The sequence below is a fragment of the Mustela putorius genome, unplaced genomic scaffold, assembly GCF_011764305.1.
Source record: "Mustela putorius furo isolate JIRA1106 unplaced genomic scaffold, ASM1176430v1.1 tig00003845_pilon_pilon_pilon, whole genome shotgun sequence".
Classification (NCBI taxonomy): Eukaryota; Metazoa; Chordata; class Mammalia; order Carnivora; family Mustelidae; genus Mustela; species Mustela putorius.
Window position 1 is genome coordinate 57,859,333 of NW_025421998.1, and position 14,726 is coordinate 57,874,058.

Genomic DNA, 14,726 nt, shown 5'->3' on the forward strand with positions numbered 1-14,726 from the left:
AGAAGCAGGCTCCCTGCCAAGCAAGGATCCCTTGATCATGACCTGAGCCGAAGGCAGCTGCTTAACCAACTGAGCCACTCAGGCGTCCCAAGGACCATCTTTTATTATTGGCACTCATGAAGGCTCATCCGTAGGAAAATAACACTGCAATTTTTGAGTACTACAGTTTTTGATGTTTTGGGGATTTGCTGTCCTTATGTGATTGCTTTAAGTGGCAACAAATCAGAAAGCCATCATAAAATTTAGGTGAGTCAGCCATTCCTGCTGCCTGGTTCATCACTGGTATTTGGGAACATGTAAATGAAAGTGTGCTCCCAAAATACATAAAGAATCTTCTGATCAGCTTAAATCAGAAGTACATCTTTTTTTTCTCATTGCTATAACATCTTTTTCCACAAGGGTCAAACATTCCATTTCTTTTTACTGATGCATATAATCCTGAAACACTTCAACAAATAGAAAACATTTACTGTTTCTCTACAAATATTCATTCTAGTTCTATTGCAAATGTTAACTTTTTTTAAGATTTTATTTTTAAGTAACCTGTACACCCAGAGTGGGGCTTGAACCTGTAGCCCCAAGATCCAGAGTCATGTGCTCTATCGACTGAGTCAGCCAGGTGCTCCATATTGTTAACTTCTGTGGCAGTGGGTTCTGTGTAAGTCGCTAAATGCTGATTTGTAAAACAGGAAATCTTGATAAACTTTTGATATAAATTCCAATTATTTCAATAAAGCCCATTAGAAGTAACTTTTTTCCCCATTGGAACTATTCAGTTAATATTGCACTTCTTAGTTTTATATGTGAAATTTGAAGACCTAAGATGAAAACCTGATCTTTTCTGTGTAGTAAAATCATGTATATTGGTTTTGAGGCATTCCTTTATATAGAAAAATACTGTGAAAACTAGCACTGTATATTGGTAGCCATGGTGAGGTATTCTACAGGAATAAGGAAACTGAGAAAATAGATTGCCTCTGAAAATTAAACCAGGAAGTCAACACATAAAATGGGTAGGAGCAGATATGCAACCACTTCAAAGAAACAATATCTATCTCCTCAGTCCAAAAGACTTGGCCGTAGCCTGTTTAAATATGGAGACCTGTCTCCCAGCCTTGTGGTCAGTCATACAAGTACAGAAAAGAGAGAACCACAGTGGTAGGCACTGACATTGTTCACCTAAACACTATGGAGGAGAGAGCCTTTGCCAGGAAACTTTCATTTAGTGGGTGAACCGGGCTTGTTTATAAGCAGAGGGGAAAAATCCAGTTGAGAAGACATTTAAAATATTTAAGATACAGGAGAGAGAGGTGATAATCTATAGCATACATTTCCTGAGAAGGCAAGAATGTTGGGACTCAAAGCGCAGGTGGAGAAACTTACCTTGGATAGGAAGGGAGACATCTCTTCTATTGTAACAAGAGGAAAAGAGGCCAGGATGATAAACAGGTGAGTTTGGAGATCCGGTATTAGAAAATTGAGAAACATTCAATCTGGAGACATCCATTTTCTCTGAGAACAAGGCATGACCATCCACTGAGTGTGTGTGTGTGTGTGTGTGTGTGTGTGTGTGTGTGTGTGTAGTGAGGCAGGGAAGTGTGTGGTTGGGGTAGGAAAGAGGAGGAATTTCAGGTTTGATTTTTTTTTTAACGTTTAATAAAGATTAAACTTTTAATAAAGATTTAAAAAATTAAAGATTTTTTTAACGTTTAATAAAGATCTTCTTTAGCTACCTTTTGGCTAGTATTCAATTTGACTTTAAAAATCTGGAATGGGAATATTTTTATATCTATATTTAAAAAGTCAATGTGCTCTTATGACATTACACACTGAAATGACTATTCACACACTCCTGAAAACAATCGTGCTAATTTGTATGTATTATGATGTATATATTTATTGTATTTCATTAGGCAATAGTAGAAATCAATGATACAACTGGGAGAAGAACTCTGGCCTCACTTTTCTTTTCTTTTTTCTTTTTTTTTTTAAAAGAGGTTATTTATTTATTTAACAGACAGAAATCACAAGTAGGCAGAGAAGCAGCAGAGAGAGAGAAGGAAGCAGGCTCCCCGCTGAGCAGAGAGCCCTATGTGGGGCTCGATCCCAGGACTCTGGGATCATGACCTGAGCCAAAGGCAGAGGCCTTAACCCACTGAGCCACCCAGGAGCCCTGGCCTCACTTTTCAACTGACTTGTAGAACATGTTTTCCACTGTGATGTCTATTTTTGTTTGTTTTGCTGTTTTATCTATGTTACCCACAACAAGCAAAGACAGTCACGTCATTTTAATTGGATTTTAAGTAGGTACTGGTTTGTTCCCAACAAGGACTCAGTGAACCTAAAAGCTGGTGTATTCAGCAGAGTTAGATTTGACTGGGAATAACAGAAAGCCCCAAGTACAGTGGCTTAATCAGAACAAACGATGATCTCTCCTCTCTCTGTCGTTTGAAAGTCTAGCCAGACTTTCCTGGGTGGTGTGGTGCTCAGGCTGCCGCAGCGTGTGGCCACGCTTATTGGCCACAACTTAGTTACATGGTAACACAAGGCCAAAAGGGTCTGGGAAGTATTTACTTGGGAGTGTAAAGTATTGACATACACACTCCGGTAAAAATTCTGTTGGTCTAGAAGAAGAGGGAAATAGATATTAGGAAGAGACTAGGAATAACAGCAAACATAATCAATGACAGCACGAAGTTCTGAAATCCTGCAGAATGTTTAAAAAAAAAAAAAACAAGTTTAAGACCATAGCTCTACTTTCTGTTTGTCACAGGCTGCTGGCAACTTTACTCCTCTCTTCTGGGTGAAAGTTCTTGTATGCTACAAAGTCTCAACTCCCTTATTTCTCTGTTTGGGTTTGAGAAAACTTTTCTTCTTAATTCTGGCATTATCTGAATTTGAACAGATTGGCCATCTGCTTCAACCTCCAACCAATGGGAAGGTTAATCTATACCTATTTTATTTCATACATGCCAGAAATGGGTTTGCAGTATATAAAAATTAAATAGTAATTGTTATTAGTATATTCTCATGGGCTCAGCTACAGAATCCACTGCCCTGTTAGCTAAAAGTAAAGCATGATCTGATCAACTAACTTACCAAAGAAAGTGTATTATTGATCATGAGTTTAACTGAAATCGAACATTCACATATTGTTAATACAATCTAACTTTGCATTTTGTATGTCCTGTGCAAAATAAATAAATTAGAGTGTTGGTAAAAATACCTTGTTTTAAAATAGAAAAAAAAGTTATAAAGCTTTTTATATGAAAAATTAATTCAGTGCCCCCCCCCACTAATAGAGGATGATTTAAACTTTCAGGAAACACAAAGTGAAAGCAGAATTTTCCAGCATGAAGTATTTTCAGAGAAGAAAATTAAAAGCAACGATTTAAAATATTTTATTACTGCCAGATTGCTAAGACTGCTCCTTTCTTAGGTTCGTTTCAATTTTTTTCTTTCTTTTCTTTTTCCCCCTCTTCCCTCAAGATTTTCCAGCACTTCCTATAACAGTAAACTTTAGGAAGGTCCCTTACCACCTTATCCATAAAGATTTGGAAGCAGTTTTTGTTCCAGTTCTTCATGCTGCTCTCCCTGATGTTAATAGTTAGACTACAGTTTGAAGATATTTGAAATGGAAAGAGTATTTCTCAAAAGTGCTTTGAGGCTGGCCAGAAGCATTTTTACTTGATCTACTATGTTCTATGCTCAGAATACAGCACATAGTGGCCTATGATGAAGCTGTCATCATGGCACATTCAGCCATTAATATGACACCATTCACGGGGAGTTAGAGAGAAGGGGGTTGAGGTAAATTGGAAGGGGAGGTGAATCATGAGAGACTATGGACTCTGAAAAGCAATCTGAGGGGTTTGAAGTTGGCAGGGGGGTGGGAGGTCGGGGTACCAGGTGGTGGGTATTATAGAGTGCACGGATTGCATGGAGCACTGGGTGTGGTGAAAAAATAATGATACTGTTATGCTGAAAATAAATAAATGAAAAAAATATATTAAAAAAATATGACACCATTCTAAAATAAAAATCAGGGGTGCCTGGGTGGCTCAGTCATTGAGCATCTGCCTTCGGTTCAGGTCATGATCCCAGGGTCCTAGAACTGAGTCCCACCTCAGGCTCCCTGCTCTGCGAGGAGCCTGCTTCTCCCTCTCTCACTCCCTCTGCTGTGTTCCCTCTCTCACTGTGTCTCTCTGCGTCAAATAAACTTTAAAAATCTTTAAAAAAAATAAAAATAAAATAAAGTAAAATAAAATAAAATAAAAATCATACCTGAACTCTGTAACCAATTGGTCTTCATCACCTCTAAGGAATAAAGACAAACAATAATGATTCACTTCCCTTCAGAGCATTCCTACATTAAAAATGGCACAGTAGTCTTTAAAATATTTAATTAAAAGTGATAATGTAACACCTTCTCATGCAAAAAAAAAAAAAAATCAAACGTATATAGTAGGGAAAAAAAAGTAGAAGTATCTTTCTCTTTCCCCAATGTAATTACTCTGAATCTTAATAGGTATTTCCAAAATGCATTCTCAAAGTTTTGTACTTACTTACATTCCACTATTCTTGAAACATGTTTATAAATAAATGCACTTAATAACGTGTTAAAGGCTCAGAGCCTTTCCATATTTATTGGTTATTAATCAAATTTAGTTTTACAGCTTCAGCTGTGAAATCTTATCACAGATAAGATATCCCAATTTTATAAATCAAAAAACAAAAATAAGGAGACTTGAAGTTGCTCAACAGTAACTCCATGTTGTGCTAGGAATTGACCTTTAACTTCCAGCCTATGGTAACATTATCTAACCACTGACCTATACTCTCAGGCTAATTGGGAAAGACAAAAGTAAAGTCCACAGAAAATTCTTTAAAAAGATGTAAATATTGAGACCCTCGTAGGTATTATTATATGTGCTGCCGAAGCAAGCACAGACCCTCGTAGGTATTAAATATCAGTCTACTATTCTGGTCACCTAATTTTTTCTCCAACTTAGAGTAAAAGTCACATTTATGACCAATTTGATATTTCTTCTATATATATGTCAATTGGGACTCATTAGCCAACAGTTATGGAGACAAATACAGGTATCCACTAATAAAAGGACCAGCACACTGCAAACAATGCACACTTACTGTATTTTAGAAATTCTTGGAAATGCTTTATTTTTAGTTTCATATCTCATCACAAAATCTCTGTGGTCCCTGGGTAGCCGTTGTGTCTAGTTGTGTATTATTACTTGAGAGACAAAAAAGCATCTCTGATAGAGAATGGTTCTGACTCTGCTAGGCTTAGTCTTGACCTCAGCTGTGCCAGTCACTCTATAGAGCATCCAGAAAGAAGATGAAGCTTATGTGAGGGTTAAATTTACAGCTCTCCTCTACAAAAAATCTGATGGTCAGAACTGCCGCTCCCAATGTCCCTTACGCTGTCAAAACAAACTGGTGCCCATAGTTCTCACTCAGATGTTTAAAAAAGAAGCTCTTTCCCTGCCACTGTTACCTCTTGGGTTCACACTTGGCCTTCATGTGAGTGACTCAGGATAGCAATTTGTAGTTGCAGGACACCTTTGAATAAGAAAAATGGATGTCCTCTTCTCTGCTGAACCAAATAATAACCCAATTCTAGTAACAGCTTTAGAACTATGTTGTCGAATTCCTATTAAATTTCATTCTCTAGGCCTAACTCTACAGGACTAGAATTATGTTTATTCAACCAATGTTCATAGTTTCCTGGAAGGTTGTCTGTGGATGAGAAGTGAAAATGTTAAGTAAACATCTTAAAGACTAAAAACAAATCTGATTATTTTGGGAATAGTCAGGTAACAAATTCAAATTCAAATTCACTTTGAAACGGAAAGTTTGAGGTCATGTGGGAACAACCTTTATGTCCTATGAATATGTAAGAAGTAAGAGAAAGACTGAATACATAGGCTGAGCTTTCATACCAATTTTGTCTACCCCATGAAATTTCATCTCTCAGCAACAGCTCTGTATTCTCTCATTTTGATACTTCTCAGTCCCTTTTATTAAATCCTAATGGTTTCTGATGGTTTCTGCAGGATTGGATTGGGTTAGATTGGAAGTATCGAATGCAGATTTGGCTTTTCTTTGCTTGATTATGCAGCTGGATGAGAAGTAGCTTTCCTAGTAGACCTGGGAATCGAGTGAGAATAGACTTGTTGTATGAATGAGCAGATGGAAACCTGACCTTGTCTGGATGTGCTGGGGGGAGAGGGTGGGGAAATCAGTGGCCTGATACCTAGCCACCATCTCTGTTTTTAGCTGTAGCCCTGTACTGTATAGTTTTGGAGGGAAACAGAGCAAGTCTGGCATTTCAGCTCTGTCAATTTATGCCAGAACCTGGGGAAGTTAGTTACTCTGAGTACCAGAATACACATCTGAAAGATGAAAATCAGATCATTGCTATAGGAATTAAAGATTACATCTATCTGCCTGGCACACACACAGCAGGCATTCAATAAATAGTCACTAGAGAGGGCACCTGGCTGGCTCAGTGGGAAGGTTATGCAGCTCTTGATGTTGAGGTTGTGAGTTCAAGGCCCACACTGGGTATAGAGATTACTTAAATAAATAAATAAAACTTTAAAAAATAGTGTCTATAGAACTAGTCAGAAACCAGTAAACATTGCCAAGCTACCAGCTGAGACATGAGACATTTCTATCACCAGTCTCTCCTATTAAACTCATTCAAATAGTCTAGAATGACAGAAACATGCAGAACTAGTCTAAAGCTCATAAGGAGAAGAAACCAGAAAGCTCATTCATCCTTTCAACAAATATAAACAAAGAGGACACAAAGATGTCAGTCTGTAAGGTAAGTCATGTACACATATCACTATATTGCACCATAGGACAAAATACGGGCCACAGAGTTAAGCTGCTGTGGACCTTTGAGGAAGGAAATATTTCAGTTGAATTACCATACAATATTATATTGAAAGGTATGTTTAAACAGGGTTCTATAGGCAGAGTGGGTAAATAAGGTATGTTTATGTTATAGTGACTAATTCAATTTGACTAAAGCATGAGTAAATGAAAAGGGAAAGTGTGAGATAAGACAAAAAAGGTAGGTTTGGACCATACCATAGAGGCCAGGCTAAGGAATTGGAGTTTTTTTTTCAACAGAGAGATAATATGATTAGCTTTATTAGTCGTTGATCTAGAAGCTTTATGAAAGAAAGAGTGGACACAAGAAATACCAAATCCAATGAGGAGATTGCACAGTAAGACAGGGGAAGGATTGTGATGGGCTGATTTCAGGTGAGAACAATGGGATTAGAGGGGAAGGATTGGACTCAAGAGTTAGGGGAACTGGCAAATATGCTGTTAGTAAAGAAAGGAGGGTAATGCATTTCTAACTTCTTTTTGTTATCAAAATAAAAACATAGATTGATTCTGTCTTTATTTTAGTTAGAATAATGGACTGTTTTTAGCTTTATGTTAATAAAGTACCTAATAAATGTGAGCTGTTTAACAACCAGTTTTATCATCTGCCAATATTATTGCATTAGGAATTAAAATAAAACTTAACACCTATGAAAAATAAATAAATAAAAATAAAAACTTAACACTATATTTGACTTCTCTGTTTTATTCTTCCTAAGAACACTAATCTTCTCTCATTCTTAGAAGATGGTTCTCAGTCCTGGCTGCTCAGTAGTATCTCCTGGAGAACATTTTAAAAATTCTAACATCTGGGCCCCTGGGTGGCTCAGTAGTTAGGCATCTGCCTTCAGCTCAGGTCATGATTCCAGAGTCCTGGGATTGAATCCCACATTGGGCCGCCTGTCAATGGGAAGCCTGCTTCTCCCTCTCGCATTCCTCCTGCTTGTGTTCCCTCTCTCACTGTGTCTCTCCGTCAAATAAATAAAATCTTTAAAAAAAATTTTTTTTAAATTCTAATATCTGGGCTCCAGCCCTGGACAAATGAATCAGAATCTCTGGAAAGTGGACTTGGGCATCAGTGTTTTAAATTCTAGTCTTCCCAGTGATCCCAGTGTTCAGCCTCAGCTGAGAACTGCTGACCTTGAACAAGATATACTGTAATCTATATAAGCACACTTGCTCACATGCTTTTATCCATTCATTGTCAAACTCACCGAGCATGCTCATGGTGGTTCATTCTTGAGTCTCAACTGAAAGGTGTTTCCCCAGAATTCCTGGATGTTCAGAATTCCTCACTGGTTTCTCCTCACTCTACGCCCCTCCAGTTTGGGAGAATAAATAATCCCAATTGCTACCTGTAAGTACAGATATGAGAAAAATCGGCCTGAAAATAAAGTAGACACCACTGGTAGCAGAGAGCAAAGACAAAAAGAACACAGGTCCTTGGTGAATTGAACTACTGTATCAATCAGTCCAGAAGCCCAGTCTACCACAGGACTTCAGGTTTATAAGAACCAAGAAATTTGTCATTTAAGCCTCTTTGATTTGGAGTTTCTATTACCTCCAAAAGAATATCATATTAACAGCCATATTATCAGCCATCTATGTTCTTAAAACAAATGGCTTTGGATCTTTTTGATCCCAGACCAAAATTGGCAAGGTACAAACCTGAAGTGTGACACTTTTTGTAGGATACCCAGCATTAATACTGTTGTCTTAGTGACATGAACACTTGGTTTGTAAGTGCTGCACAGCTGTGAAAACCTGGAGTTTGAAATCTGATGAGTTTTCCAGCTGTATCCTGACCATTTAACTGTGCTCTTTTGTTTTGTTTTTAGCAGCGTAAATTACATGAAGCTTACTCATAGTATTATTTCTGTGACTTTTCTTTTTTCTTTTTCTTTTTTTAAAGAATTTATTTATTTGAAAGAGAGCACGAGCAGGGAGAAGGGCAGAGGGAGAGGGAGAAGCAGACAGTCTGCTGAGTAGGGATCCTGATGAGGGGCTCAGCCAGGATCATGGGATCATGACCTCATCTGAAGGCAGACACTTAACTGGCTGAGCCACCCACACACCCCTCAGTGAATTTTCAAAAGAAAATAATTCTAAGTTCTAGGCATTGAACATACTCTCGAAATTTAATCACACCCATAATAGTGCCAGAAACTACTATCAAATTTTATGTGTTGAAAAATATACTGAAAATCCATTTCTTCAAAAGATGCTTAAGATACAGAAGAATGGGAAAATAGAACCAACATTTATATTTGCTTATATGTACATCAGAAAACTCTGAAAGGAAGAAGTTATGAACAGCAGATAATTTCAATGGGAGTGGGGGACTGGGCAGATGAGGATATTGGGGGAGACATACTGCTCTATATTTTTTATACTTTGGGTCTTTGAATTAATGTGATTATATTACCTATATGCGATTTTAGTTAAAATATCACTTTAACAAAAATAAATTTTAAAACTCTAAAATATACTTTTTACTAGAAATACACCCACATTAATTGATTACCTTCAAGAACCCACACAAATGAGAACTCTACCATCTCCACTCAATGCCATATTAGACTTTTAGCTATAACAATCCTAAATTAGAGATTTCAAAGTCATTTTGTAGAATGGTCTTCTTAGTGATTCGATTTTATTAGGGCATAAAACATTAAGGTCACAAGTGACCCTGAAACCATACAAAATGGGGCAAAGCAGTCAGAGTAACGGGAGAGAAGACATGGCTAAAGATGAAGAGAAGAGGCTGAGTTGGCATTCCAGCCCAGAATATTTGAAGAATAAGCACAACTCACAAATCTTATATCTAACAACTAGACGTCTTACAAATGGTACATGAGGATTGATTTGTTACAGCTCATTTAAGGTTTTCTGCATCATTGTCCTCCAGCTAGCCCCAGCTGCCATTTCAAACCAGATCTTGTTCTCTACTTTCTCATCTCTAGGGATAGACAAGCAGTTCAACTCTAATAACAAAATAAAAACCCTAATAACAAAAATAATGATGCCAGCTAACAAAACAACCCTAATAACAAAATAGCAACCCTAATAACAAAAATAATGATGCCAGCTAACATTAATCAGTGGTGGGTTATACTTATCTCTTCTCAAGTGTATATCTCAGACTCATGCTGAGCATTTAGGAGACACTCACAGACCCAACCAGATTCATTAGAAAATCAACAACAACAATAAAAAAATCAATAATGAGATCACTAATAAACCTTTCTTTTTTTTTTTTTTAATTTTTAAATAGGCTCCACACCCAATGTGAGGCTTGAACTCACAACCCTGAGAGTAAGAGTCACATGCTCTTCCAACTGTGCCAGCCAAACACCCCAGTAAACCTAATTTTTAAAAATTTGCCCTTTGAATAGATCCATAAATTATGGTACACAACACTTTATAATGATATAAAGCTGCTAAAAATAACTGACACCTATATTAAAACATAGAAGAATATGTAACAGGGGTGCCTGGATGGCTCAGTCGGTTAAACGTACAACTCTTGGTTTTGGCTCAGATCATGATCTCCTTGTCACGAGATCAAGCCCCGTGTGGGGCTCTGCGACTGGCATGGAATCTACCTGATGTTCTTTTCTCCTCTGCTCTTAAGTCCCCTCTCCCTCTCTCAAATAAATAAATAATACCTTTTTAAAAAATGTAACATAAGATTAAATCTTTAAGGAACAGAATGTCAAATGGCATGTAAACACATGAACAGTTACATAAATTACATTAACAATTACATACCAATTTCATAAAAAAACACACGTGTGGATGAGGCACAGAAGATAATACACAAGTGTGAAGATAGTTGTATTAGAGAAGCGGGATTATAAGTGGTCTTTTTTTCCTTTCTCAAAGTTTCTCTTAATCTTGTTGCTACTCCATGTATTATTTTAACCAATGTTAGTCAGCAAATAGAGTCACCTGCATCACAAGATCCAACATATTGGTGAATTTAAAAAGAGAGCAGTTTATTTCTCTCTCCTACAACAGTCCAAATATAAGCCATGCCGTACTGTAACGACACTTTGAAGCTATGTGTCTACCTAGATATGCTGTTACCAAGAGGGAGAGAAGAGGATTTGGAAATCAACTAGCCATGTTTTGCCTCACTACTCCCTTCTTTTCCTAAGGTATGGAAATGAGTTTGCAGTTGTTTATGCTTCTAAAAGCATATTAAATGCAAATTCTCCATTCATCCCATCTAGTAACAAGTTCCTTAAATCAATGATGCTGTACCTCTTAACCAAGCACCTAGTACTGCTCTTGTCACCAGACTAAGTTTTATGCTTCCCCCGACCCTCACAAGGCTGGCTCCTGCTTCTCATTCAGGTCTCCTCTCATGTGATGCTTCCTCAGAGCTGTCATTCCCAAACCCCCCTACTTTAAAGAAGCCTCTCATTTAGCCATTATGTCTTACCTTGTTGTTGGGTTTTTTTCTCTTTACTTAAAATTTTTTGTCCTTAGGATTTGCCTTCCCACGACGAAACTGGAGTTCCATGAGAGCGGAGACCCTGTTTACCGCAGCCTCCTGTATACAGCATCAGGCACAGTGCCTCACACACAGGAAGAAGACCAAAAAAAATGTTGAGTGAATGTCCAACCCTGCAGTAACTGTAGAGCTGAAGGGTCCCGACAGGGAAATAATAAGAAACACTTGACCATGGGACACCTGCTGGCTCAGTCGGAAGAGCATGGAACTCTTGATCTTGGGGTCATGAGTTTGAGCCCCACGTTGGGTGTAGAGATTACTCAAATAAGTGAAACTTAAAAAAACAAATACAAAAACAAAAAAAAAAAGATACTTGACAATGAGTAGTTAAAGTCCTCTGATGTTTTCTCACTGCCCTGAAAAATATCAGGAGAAGAAAAAGATGTTTTGCGAGCTAGTAGGAAAATACCTGATTGTTATCTAAACTTATTTAATCTCACAGGACTGATTCAAGGTGTAGGCATATGCTTCTCAGTAAGAATGGTGTACCACTCAGCTCCATTAAACCTCCTTGTCCGAACTCCTGACCAACTAACTCAACTTCCTATAACCTTCAGAGTGCAAGGTAACAGCTAGTGGTGTTCACAGAAATCATCCTAACCAGGACGGTAATAATGAATAGCCAAAATAATTATAAGTGAATTATTATTTCCCTTCCTTCCAGTCTGAGGCAAGTACAACACCCACTGAATTCAGCGTACATCTCAGGAAGAATCTGTGGGTGAGGAGAATAAAAGCACTGCTATCCATCTTTCTTTTTTTTTTAAGATTTTACTTATTTATTTGATAGAGAGAATGTGTGCACAAACAGGGGGAGTGGGAGAGGAAGAAAGAGACTCCCCCATCGAGAAAGGAGTCAGGCTCGGGGCTGGATCCCAGGACCCTGGGATCATGACCTGAGCCGAAGACAGATGTTTAACCGACTGAGCCACCTAGGTACTGCATCCAAGAGGGTGATTTTGTTCTAAATTCAGTTTGCTGACTTTTCAACCAAATTTAGCATTATATGAATTTTTAATAACAGCTCTTAAAGCATGCCTTATAGATAAGCCAGTAACAAATCCTTCAAATGTGCATAGGAGGTAATTCTAGCAAAGACAAAGTTAAATAAACACAAAAGTGAAGAGATATTCCTTCTGCTAAATTATCAGTAATCATTCCTTAGATATTAAGATCCTAAGATCATACCTTAAATACCAACACCCCACCAAGCTGTGAGGAGATGTTGAAAGATTATGGAAAGTATCTGGCATAATGTTGCTAATGGAGTTTTGCGCTGAAATCATATAATTCATTACATATTTATGACTTCCAAACATGGCACATAGGAAGCCACTTGAAAATCACATTATTCATATGTTATCACCTCTGAGGCTACACAAAGCTTTAGCTTTCATAGAATCATTGATTTAAGAAATCTTTTCCTGAGAAAATAATTTTTTTAAAAATTTTTATTTATTTATTTGACAGAGATCACAAGTAGGCAGAGAGGCAGGCAGAGAGAGGAAGGGAAGCAGGCTCCCCGCTGAGCAGAGAGCCCGAAGCGGGGCTCGATCCTAGGACCCTGGGATCATGACCTGAGCCAAAGGCAGAGGCTTTAACCCACTGAGCCACCCAGGTGCCCCGAGAAAATAATTTTTTAATAAGCTTGAGAACAATCACCAATTTCCAAAAGAGAAGTCATTATTTTCCTTATAATCCAGACCTCCTCTTGGGCTCCACATTTGTGAGTGCCACAGTCTTCATAGGCACTTGGGGGTGTCCTCTGTCTTCTGAACATTTCCAGTGTCCACAGAGAAGCTCACAGCGCCCTCCTCATTTCCTCTCAACAAGTTAACAACCAATAGCTTCTTCACATTTCCCTCCACCAACAGCAAAATAAATTTGAGTCCCCTTCCCATGACATTCCAGATGCATCCCAATTTGGATTCATTTCACTTTCCAGCATCATCTCTCACTACAAATCCCTTAAGCATACCTGGTCCCTAAAGAAGTCAAAAACATTTATCTCTCTGTGTCATCGTCCATACCATTTATTGAGTCTGAAATGCTGAAATACTGTTCCCTTCCTTCTGTTCCTTCTTCCCATTCATCTTCCAGGGCTCATCTCCATTGCCACTTTCTCCTTCCACCTTGCTCCCATGACATTTTGCTTGTTTATAATAAAATTTAAAATAACATTACTACTACTACTACTACTACTACTACTACTATAACTATTATCGAGGCCTTACCATGTGCCAGCCAATTTGCTAAGCAAGCATTAACTCATTCAGTCATCACCATTATTATTCCATCTTATAGAGGCCTCTACAAGAATAATTCTTTTTTTTTCTTTTTAAGATTTACTCATTTAAGCGGAGAATTGAAATCAAGATACGCTGACTACAGAGATGATGTTCTCTTAGAGCGTTCTGCCTGATACTATAATTAGTATTCATGCCTCTGTCTCTCCAGTGATACTGTAAGGTCCTTGAGATGTGGGGTTATGTCTTTGTAGCTCTGTATCCCCACAGTGTCTAGCACTGTGTTTTGTGCATAATAGTTTTCATGCTCAGATACTTCATTGAAGAAACAGAAAAGACGGTGTGGAAGCTTGACAACTCTGTTTTTGTTTTGTTTTGTTTTGTTTTAAGGGAAGGACTATTTTTATTTATTTATTTATTTACTTACTTACTTACTTACTTACTTATTTGACAGAGAGAGAGTGTGCAGGCAGAGGGAGAGAGAGAAGCAGACTTCCCACTGAATAAGGTGTCCAACTCCGTGCTCGAAACCAGGACCCTGGGACCATGACCTGAACCAAAGGCAGACACTTAACCAACTGAGCCATCCAGGTGCCCCACTGACAGCTCTAAGAAAGAAGAGTTTCCTTACACCACTCCTGTCCTCCCATCCACCTCCCACCTTATTAGTAGAGATTCCCCAAACTGCCCATAATCCAAACAGCAGAAGCCGTAGCTCTCCCCGAGCTCCGACACCCACATTAGCTGAACAGTCCTGAGAAGGGAAGCCATGCAATTAGCACATGATGAGCAGCCCACCAGAGGCTCGACGTCTGAGAGTCAGCTAGAAATATGATAACAGTTCGAGCTAATTTCTTCACAGCTGGCAACAGCTTTGTCCTAGCTGCAAGCATCACTAGCATGATGTTCATTGAACAAAAACAATTGCCCGATGCAGCTCAGAATGTTGAACCAGAAGTCATCTTGACCTGGGAGACTGCTAGGTTAGATTCTAGACCTATCCTTCTCTCCTCCGTCTCCCACCCATACATGTACTC

The 14,726-nt window shown here is 38.3% G+C and overlaps 1 long non-coding RNA gene across 1 annotated transcript; it reads right to left on the reverse strand.

The window, feature by feature from the left end:
- Positions 1-4,762: 4,762 nt before the first annotated feature.
- On the reverse strand, positions 4,763-12,887 carry LOC123387022. The gene is made up of 3 exons (XR_006601350.1): positions 11,372-12,887; positions 8,139-8,279; positions 4,763-6,171 (listed from the first exon to the last, which is right to left on the reverse strand). It is a non-coding gene; the product is annotated as an uncharacterized LOC123387022 (long non-coding RNA).
- Positions 12,888-14,726: the final 1,839 nt, after the last annotated feature.